Raw genomic sequence first — 10,011 nt, 5'->3', positions numbered from 1 at the left:
CAACTTCTCTAAGTTAATTGTAAAGCTTGAGTGTTTGAAACCTCCCAGGGCATGAAGGAGAGTTGGCAGCTCGGTTTTCAGTTTCCCTTCACAGGACTATGAGCTGATATTGGCAGCATGGATCAGCTTTTTATTTCAGTGCCACTGCTATTTTTACCCTCCATCCGTTAAAGCTCCTTCTCTCTCCAGAGGGTTCTGGGAATAAGAGCTTCAATCCCCATGCTGCAGCTGGTAGCATCTGTATTCAAGTCTCTGTAGTTCCATCCCACCTGTACCCCCGCCAAGAAACACATATACAGTAACTAAGTAAAACGCATTTGTACAAAGCTCCCTACTTTGTTACAATTTGAATAAGTTTCAGAGTTTTTCCCCCTTTCTCTTGTGGAGAATTTGGAAGTTCCTCGGCCCTGCTTTTCTCCCACCGGTCTCATTCTTTACGTAGCCTGGAACAATATTCTTTAATGCATCATAATAGAATGTCTTCTGCTGTTCAGCCTCTAATCACTCTTTCATCCCTCATGACATCTTTCCAAGGCCACCTTCTTTTCTTTACAACCCTGCAGCCTCCGTTTAAAGTCTACTTTCTGTCTCCTGCTGCTTCACTTCAAGAGTCGGCGAAGAAAAAGTTTATTCACGGGTGAACAAAACTTTGAGACATACATGAAAAATCTAACAACAAAATTATTTACAGTAGTGTTCCCACATTACTTACAGTATACTGTCATGAATTTCTATAACACCATCATGGTGGCCAGTTTGTGACTTGAATATCTGAACGCACCAAGACTTGTGGACAAAAATTAAACGTAAATTTATTGGGTAATTGCACATATTGAAATATCTCAATCTGATGTTCATAGCAGCAAACAAGGAAGTGATCTGACAATAAAGAGAAAAGGGTTATAACAACTCTATACAGTCATGTGGAGGTGAGTATTCTGATTTCACCGTATGTTAGCCGTGAGTGCAGGAGAAGGACCAAACATCAAGGGTTTTTTTCAGACATGTTTGCTAATCACTAATGATCTGTATGTTATGGAGGGGAATAGTCAAAGTAGAAAATAATAGTGAGAGGAAGAGGTGGAACAAGTGATGGGTTTCTGTGGATTAAAATAAGCTGTAGGTATTTATTTTGTGATCTGAATCAGGAAACAAGTTGAGGATCCAAGTTAGGATTCAACGGGGACTTAAGTTTCAGTTTCTGAAACCTCCCAGGGCATGAAGCAGAGTTGGCAGCAAAACCTGCTCATTTTTCAGCTTCCAAGGTTGTTCTAGGGCAGACATAGCCCGCCTCCCAGGTCAATGCTCTTAATATTAGATATTATCAGGCAAATCCAAAATAATATTTTTTTTCCCTCCCAGTCTTACTGCATTGTCATTGAGCCAGAAAATAAAGTTAAATCAAAACCGCCATTATTGTTATTATTATTATTTTTAAGTCAAGGCCTCTGATTAAAAGCGTAACATGCAAACATTTGCAGGCAAAGTTCTTAAATTTCTGATCTTGCATGTAGCTGACTTTCACATGACTTCAGGAAACTACTGAAACAGCAGACGGTACTCATGACTCTGCTGGATCTTCTTTAGTTATTATGCGTAAATGATAATAGGCCTGCAGCAAATGCTGTAACTAATTCTAGATGCAGCAGCTCAAAAGCTCATTATCTCATTTTGGAAACGTCCTGCAAAAACTACACTTGAGGTGAATGTTTATAATCCAACTGAGAAATTCAAAAATGGCTATGAATGTGAATTCAGGCCCTTATTTATCTGTATTGCAAGTCAGGACAGGTAATATGAGAAATACTGAAAATGTGAGATATTGTGAAATATTATATGTATTTCCCCCTTTTCTCAATCATATTTCCATTCAATCTAATTATAGAGCATAATCAGCAATCACAATTTGGTGAGAAAAATCAGCCATCCCTTAATACTTAACCAAAATGGAGGAGAGCATTCATTAAACTGAAAAGCAGGAAAGTGATTCAGGATGCAGCTGTTGCAAGTGATTTTGACCCTCGCTAAGGCATTACTATAATGTTACATCTTTGAAAAACAAACAAAGGGCTTTTATGGCTTTTTTTTGCTGCCCTGCTGAGTTTTCTATCCCTGTTGAGCCTACAAAAGGCAGAATTTCAAAGAAATCCTCTCACCTTGTACAGCTTTAAAGACCAGATGCTTCTGTTAACATCAATACATCAGCATAATATTAGACACACTGGACAGGAACTGATGTAGGCCGAAGGACTTTTACATTTCCCAACAGCCAACACATCCGTTCTTCAGAATACAAAAAACACAAAAAGACTCCTGTTCATGTTTACGCATCATTAACTCCTGCAAACTTCTCATCTTTCAGCTGAGAAGTTGAAACAACAACATTATCTGACTCTGGAACCTTCACCCAGAGGAACAAATTCATGCTAACATAGATCAATAACCTTTTAGCAATCCAGCCTCATATGCCCACCAGTATTTAATGCAGCAGCAACGTTCTCTTTCTGCCTTGTCGCTGAAGTAAACATTTTTCTACCTCCCTCATACCAGAGATGTTCTCATTAATATTCATTAAAGAAGAAGGCAACACCCTGAAGGAAGACTGTTTAGCCACTTATTGTTAGGTAACTATGGATGGTTTATTTAGGTCCTCCTACGTTTTTCCCCCCTTTGTCTGAAATTGGTAAAGAAGCTGTGTTGTGCAAGTCTTTTATATTCTTATGTGTGGACATCCATCCATCCATCCATCCATTTTCTGTTCACCCTTGTCCCTAATGGGGTCGGGAGGGTTGCTGGTGCCTATCTCCAGCTACGTTCCGGGCGGGAGGCGGCGTTCAATGTGGACATATTTTGTTTTTTTCTTTTCAATAATCTAGCATACTCATGCAATAAATAACAGATTATTGAGACACCAAAAAGCTTTACTATGCCCATCAAAGCCTTTTATATCTATACAAACATAAATGTGTCACTGATTAAAAAACAACAACAAAATAATTCCAGTAAAACAGCCCTTTAAACTTAAAATGTTAAAACTTGACAAAATGCACAGGTATTTTCAAGTTTTCAATGTAAATAATTGTATATTCACTTATTCTGATGGAAAAAGTGTAAATGTAAAAAAGAATGAAATTTACAACTGTAAATCACGTGTTGGAACACTATTACTTCATATTGTCTTGTTGTGTTCACTAATAATTTATTATGCATATTTCCCGATGTCAGGAATCAAGTTTGCGTATCATCCCAATATTTTTTTTCTGTTCATAGTTTCTGTTGTTAATTGTATTTGCACATATGCCCTCTGCTTTTGATAAACTATTGTTTACCAAACTATTTGTTTCCTATTTTAACCCCTGCTCTGGTGGTAAACTCTATTGCTAGACTCTTTCCATCTATATTGATTTATGCATGTGCTTCAAGAGAGAAAATGACCCTATTACTATTGTGCATGGAGAAATGCAGCTGTATGGGGCAGGTAAGCATGGAAACCATAAATGCATATAAAAAGTTCACGAAGCTAAACCTCAAAATTCATCCAAAGTCCCAAATACAGAAAGATTGTTCAATTAATTTCATTGCGAAAAACCAACACGACGCTTGCAAACTCTTTGAATTCACTAAAGAGTGTCTTTTTTCCTGTTGCTGCTTTGCCAAACAATCCACATTGGTATTCACATTTTCAGTATGATATTTCCCTAAAAAAAAAAAAAGTAGGCTTTTGTTCCTGCACAGTCAGTTTTAGCTTCAGTGTGGAGAGGGAAAAACCACTGGGACTTTCCTCAGCAGGAGAAGATCCACGTAAGGGAATTTTATGTATAGAAGCATTGTTAAGTATCCACATCTTGGTGAGTCAGAAAGAATCATGCACACAATGTTCACACCAGGACTTTGAAGTCTGAAGTTACACATTGGCTACGAGCTGAACTACTGCTTGAATATCTCACAACTTCTCTCAGCCATCTCAAATAAGGCTGTAAAGTCAATTTAAAGGTGTATGCATCTTACCACACCTTGTAGCTATATTCCATTACCATGTAAGTCATGACAAGTCCATTTCACCTGGATCTGTCTTTGTGAAAAGGACCTAATGCAGGCATTGTGTTTAGATCATGAATTGTGTGACGATGTTCGGACCAATGATGCAACCAAACTCCACCACAAACCATCCAAGGCCCCAGATTTGTTGCCACCACAATCATGAACCAGGGGGGAAATTTCGCCACAAAAGGTTTCCATTATGCATGATCTAGAATCCTCTGCATCGTTCCTGTATCTTTTAAAGGACCAATCACATTTTGGTTGATTTCTAATTTGATATTTCAGCGTAAGACTGCTTTTAAAATGAACTACTAAATGTTGTGGACCTCAGTTGCAAAGCTGTATTAACTCGTCAGTATTATATGCATATGTCGTTGCAACATCTCTGTAATAATTCCAAGCCTTTGGAGGTCCCACAGGTTTTTGTTTCAGCTTGTTGTTAGCAGCCCGTCTTTGTGCCTGTTAGCGTTGCAAAGTCGTCGCTTCTCAAGAATATTGACATCAGAGAAAGACGAGATATGTAAAAAGTCAGCTCTATCTTTGACAGAGGAAAAAAAAGAGACCAAACAACAAAGGATGCATTCTGATTATTTTTCAGTGGTTATCTGGAAATAAAACAACTTCTGGCAGCCGACAGAAGGAAAAAAAAAAACTGGCAATACAAGACTGTACCGGTTGCTTTGTCTTCTATTTTTGCCTTCTTTTGTTCAGTTTTTTTTTCATCTGACGGGTTATATTCATTGGGATTGGTTTTTGAGTTCATCATTGACTTGTGACCCCTGTTTATTTACTTTTTCTTCATTTCTGATAGAGCTCTGACCCATAACAGCACCCAAAACAGCCTTTCCTTAACTCTGAACTGTGGTGTTTAAATTGTGATACTGTGTTATCCCTCCAGATGTAGGAGAGTCCGGCACTTAAGTGGAGATTTAGCTTGCAGCTGGACTCCTGTCTAATTCTGCACATTGTATAATGTGTAAATGTCTTGCCATCAGCTTAAAAAGGCTCCAAGAGCCCTAAACACACTTAAAAGACAATGATATAAGTCTCAATGGAGTGTTAATGACAGCACTTATTCCAATTATAGCATGTAGTATGCCTTTGTGAACAAAAGCTGTTTCTGTTCAGTCCTCCCACCTCGAATCGTTACTTCAGCGCCCTCGTTCCACTCGTCTCTAACATTAATGAGGGCCACACTAATTGCAGGTCCATGGTGAGTTTCTCCAGAGAAAGTTGGAAAGTTAATAACTTTGCCTCATCACAAAAAATCCCCACTATTATTAAATATTAGTCTCCTTTTATCTACACAGCACTGTTCTTATTAGTGCTAGGCAACCACATCTTTTTGGGTTTAGTTCTCCACCTCCCCTGCCATTTACTCCACTTATCATCTCTCTATGCCCACCTCTTCTCATTCTTCAATTTTTTTTATTTATTTCTGCCTTCCCAATCTTAGGATAAATTGGATGTCAGGCAATTAAATGAGTTGTCGGGGGGCTCACTGACAGCAATTACAAGGTCTGTAGGAATTCATGTGGAGACAAGATGCCATGCTCTTTTGATTTCTAGACAGATGTCTCATTTTCTCTCATCCAGTGTTGGGAGTGAGTTCTGAGAGAGAAGGGAAAGAAGAAAAAGATAGACAAAAAGGTTCAGCGAGAGCTAAAAAGAGATGAAGAAGAAGACTGATGGATCAAGAGGAAGCAAAACAGAAGGGGGAAAAAAAGCTAAATAAATGGTGGAAAGAGAGAAGAGTTATTAAACTCCCATCAGGATGAAACTTTAGTGTAAGCCTAAAACTAAGCTGGAGATTTTCTTATTAGGCAGTACATTAAGAGAAAGAAGTAAATGGCTCTTACTGAAAATTACAGCCAGAAACTATGTATCTTTAAAATGAGCCATAAGCAGTTAATGTCTTACCTGCAGTAGATATTTAGATAGATCTTATAACGTTTTCATTTTGCATATATCCAGATTACATGATCCTGCAGGCTGAAGTCATATGCGATGACATTGTTGGATTTATGGGTAAAAAGACAGAATTGATTCATGAAGGCAATCCAAGTGGTGAGATTTGACTTTAATATCAACTACGGTTCTTTTAAATATCAGGATTTTGTGATGTAAAGCAAGCTACAATGTGCCATTCTAATAAAAACAAACTAATCAAAACAACAAAAAAAAAGTAAAAAATGTGAGGTTTCCTTGTTGCATAAATGTGCATACCACATATCTAAAACTTAAAGTGATACCAGCAGAATACGACATTTGTGACAAGTGAGAAAATCAGTAAGATGAAAAACTTAGTTGTGTTCCTCTGAGAAAAAATGAAACAGCTTCAGAATAAATTTCAGATTCTATTGAATATATGATTCTATTTACTAAAAATCAAGAAATGAACGTAAATCTCTACGGTCGGTCCCTGTGACCCGCTGTGACATGTGAAGCACAGGACTTTCACTGGAATTAATTTAAGGGAGCTTTGACTGTTCGGATAGAGATTAGTATTTTATATTGCACATAGTTTCAGTAACAATAAAAAAAAGTTATGCTAACAGAAATGGGAAAAATTACCATGGTTACATACTACAGGTGATTTAAAAATTTTGAAATTAGGTTCAATTTGTCTTATATTTGTTTAGAGGAAGGATTGCCCTATAAGCTGTTTCCGCTTTCAATACGTTAATCAGTTAATTTGGTTATCATTAGTTTAATTCCAGCCCTGTCCACCCAAAAAATGTCATTCAACTGCATGTGATATTTTGGTAAATCTTAAACACATGCTTGTTGTGAAAGTTCTTGGTCACCTCTGCTCATACTGGTGCAGTACATTCAGGCATCGAAAACTCCACCCATGTGTCCATTTTCACTTCTTCATTATCCTTTCAACAAAGGCTTTATCAGCCTGAAGTGGCTAAGCCCTCCTCCTCCAGCTCAAATAAATCAGAATATGAAACATATCAAAGGATTAACGGAGATAATTAATATTTGTTTTCTGTCCATTTGGAGCTTTGTCAGAGGCCGTTAATGCTTTCATTACCATGTAAATCATTTTTTCCCATTTCCACGAGAGGAGGTTTCTGGTTTATTAACAGCACCCTTGCAGACATTGTCCAAAATTGATGAACTGAAAAGCGTCTCCTGCCAAGAGTGATATGGAAAAGTGTTCATGCACACACATGCATGCACATAGAGTGTTTGAAAACCAGTATGAAACTGACTGTGTCTGTATTCCAACATGAATACAGACAGAATGCACAAACACACAGATTAGAAAAGTTTCCTTTGAATTCACTGTTTGGTTGTACACAAAAACATGGTTTAAGGACACAGAGATGAGCAGCACAATGTAACAACCTCATAACCGTTAACACACACATAAATTAAGTTTTAAACACCCTTATTGTTCTCTGCGCTTCACACACTAAAACAAATTAAAATCCAGGGCACAGAAACATAATGTGTCCTCGTAAACAGTGGCAGAGGTAAGCTTTTAATCACATCCTCACACAGGCTGGTGAAAGCTTATGACTATCCTACTGAAAGTCACCAACTGGTTGATGCACAGTTGAATTAATCCAACATACTCCAGTCTTGTGTTACTTGTGTATTCATAGTTTAAAAACTACAAAAAAATTTTTTAACTGTGAATATGTGAAACCTTTTACTGTAATTGAAATGATTTGTGGAGTGTTTGTCTGCAGGAATGAAAAGTCCCTCATTATTTCTCTTATGCTCTGAGAATTGCTTGTAGAAGCATATGCTACAATATTTTCCAAATTAAAGATGTACTTATATATCTAATTGTCACAGCTGCTGTTGTGCAGTGACCACTCGCACCTGATCATCATCCTCCTGATCTCCAGCTGCTGCCATATAAGGACGGAACTCTCCCTGCACGGCATCAGATTGTTGTGAAACCCTCAGCGGTAACACCTTCAGACCTGCTACTGAGACTTGAGCTGACTGCCCAGAACCTAACCTGTCTGTCTGTCTCTCCCTCCCTCAGCGATCCCTCTCCTGTCCCTGACCCTCTCTGTTGGATAAGGACCTCCTGGTTTCGACCCCCCCGGCCTGTCTGACCGGATACCCGTTTCGATCTGGACTCTGGACCCGTGGGCTCGGATCCCCTGTTTGCCCGGCCCGAAGATCAGGGGCCGCCTGATCCTGATTTGATTCCCTGGTTCTGACCCTGGCCTGTCTGACTAAGAGTTTGTCGACCTCCCAATAAATACCTGGTTGTAATTTTCTGTTCAGTCCCTGTGTCCATCAGTGCCTGAGCCTGACACTAATACTGTAATATTTTATCCACCTGCTCTTTATATGAGTTGCAAAAAAGGTTCAAATGTTGTAGCATATCATTTAACTTTTGGTGGCTTTCTTTGGGATTTACCAGAGACACAGACAAGGTAAACAGACAGACAGGCTTGTGATGTTTCAGCAAACAGAACTGAACACACTCTTGCCCTCAATCCCCGGCTAACAAAACAGGCAGACTGCTGCTTCTCAACTCTAAAAACAGACCATTTTATGTTTCACTGAAATGTACTGCAGCTTCCAGCAGCATGGAGCTCTTTGAGAAAAAGAGAAACGTGGAATCTGCTTTTCTATAAATGGTGGTTGGTGTACTGATGTACATAAATAACTACACCTTACCTGAGCTGTCAAACTCCTAACATTCACCTGATGACGCCACTGTTATTGGCCAGAGATTAGTCTAATACAGACAGAAGGTGGAATGGCTGGTCCAACCAACTGGAACTTAACCCAGGTGGAACTTGGGTTAAGTTCAACACTGTGAAGATCACAGAGGACTTCCAGAGAGCAGCCCAATGCTGGCTCGTCTCAGACACACAGTGTGCTCTGAGAATGATTTCTGGTTTGTAGAAACAACCCCTTCTCTGGACCCGAGAATGTTCTCACATATGGATGTTGGTCAGAAGGAAGCCAAGCAGAGATTGTCCCTTCTGTGCTAAGTCAAGAAGTACAACCTACCACAAAAGCTGCTTGTGATCTTCAAACAGCATTCTGATTGTGATGTTAGGGATTGAATCTCACACTAGTTCAAATGTGTGTGAAAGAAAGTGACTCGATATGTTTGGCAATGTAGTCTTATAGGCTGACTGGTAACATTGTATTTAATTTAAGAGATGATGACTGAAAAGCTTTAATATAAAAAACCCTGGCTGTATCATGATTTTTATGAGGTAATACTCAAAGTACACTTGTCTTTGATATTGTGTCCTAATAGAGCAAACTCAAACTATACTTGTGTAAGCACAAAAACCGTCACGGAAATGAGACAGTGTTTGTTTTTATACTCACTAAGAAAACTATCACCAAATTCACACTCAGATGACTCTCCAGGGCTATTTTGCTTCTTCAAACCCAATGGTATGTTTTTAAACTACTCGAATCTAAATCTGAAATGATGCTAATTTTGATTCAGTCTGGGGGTTGTGTTTAATAAAAAACACTGGATTGGGAGAAAATACATGGAAATACGTGTGCACACACAGCTGTGGGGTAATGTAGGCTGACAGTGACTTTAACCCAGGAAGTGTAGCTGTGGGCTACGTGCAGAGAGAAGAAGAGAGTGGGGAGCAGCTGATAATGGAAAGAGAGGGGAAGAAAGATTTGCAGAAGAGAGAGAAAGAGAGAATGAAAGGTATGGACAGATGAAGGCACATCAAAGGAGTGGATTAAGAATGAAGGTAGAAAGGATAAAGGTATAGAAGATCTCATAAAAGTGGAGTAGAAGGTAAACCCTTCATTTGGCCACACATCCGCCCAAAATAGATAACTTCCCTCTCCTCCCATGAAATTTTATGTAGCAAATGATCAAGAGCTGTTGGTCAAAGTGTAACAATTTTGTAAGTATTTGATTTAAAGTAAACTAAGGTAGTTATTTGAATGCCAAATGAATTAGAAAAGTTTCAACTATGATTAATATGAAGAATTTTCATAAAA

The 10,011-nt window shown here is 38.6% G+C and overlaps 1 long non-coding RNA gene across 1 annotated transcript; it reads left to right on the top strand.

The window, feature by feature from the left end:
* Window positions 1-7,851: 7,851 nt before the first annotated feature.
* On the top strand, window positions 7,852-8,291 carry LOC114158918 (uncharacterized). The gene is made up of 2 exons (XR_003598500.1): window positions 7,852-7,970; window positions 8,051-8,291. It is a non-coding gene; the product is annotated as an uncharacterized LOC114158918 (long non-coding RNA).
* The last annotated feature ends 1,720 nt before the right edge of the window (window positions 8,292-10,011 follow it).

The sequence above is a fragment of the Xiphophorus couchianus genome, chromosome 15 (genome assembly GCF_001444195.1).
Source record: "Xiphophorus couchianus chromosome 15, X_couchianus-1.0, whole genome shotgun sequence".
NCBI classification, from domain to species: Eukaryota; Metazoa; Chordata; class Actinopteri; order Cyprinodontiformes; family Poeciliidae; genus Xiphophorus; species Xiphophorus couchianus.
Note: the sequence above shows the minus strand (reverse complement) of the source record. Positions and strands in the feature narration are given on the sequence as shown.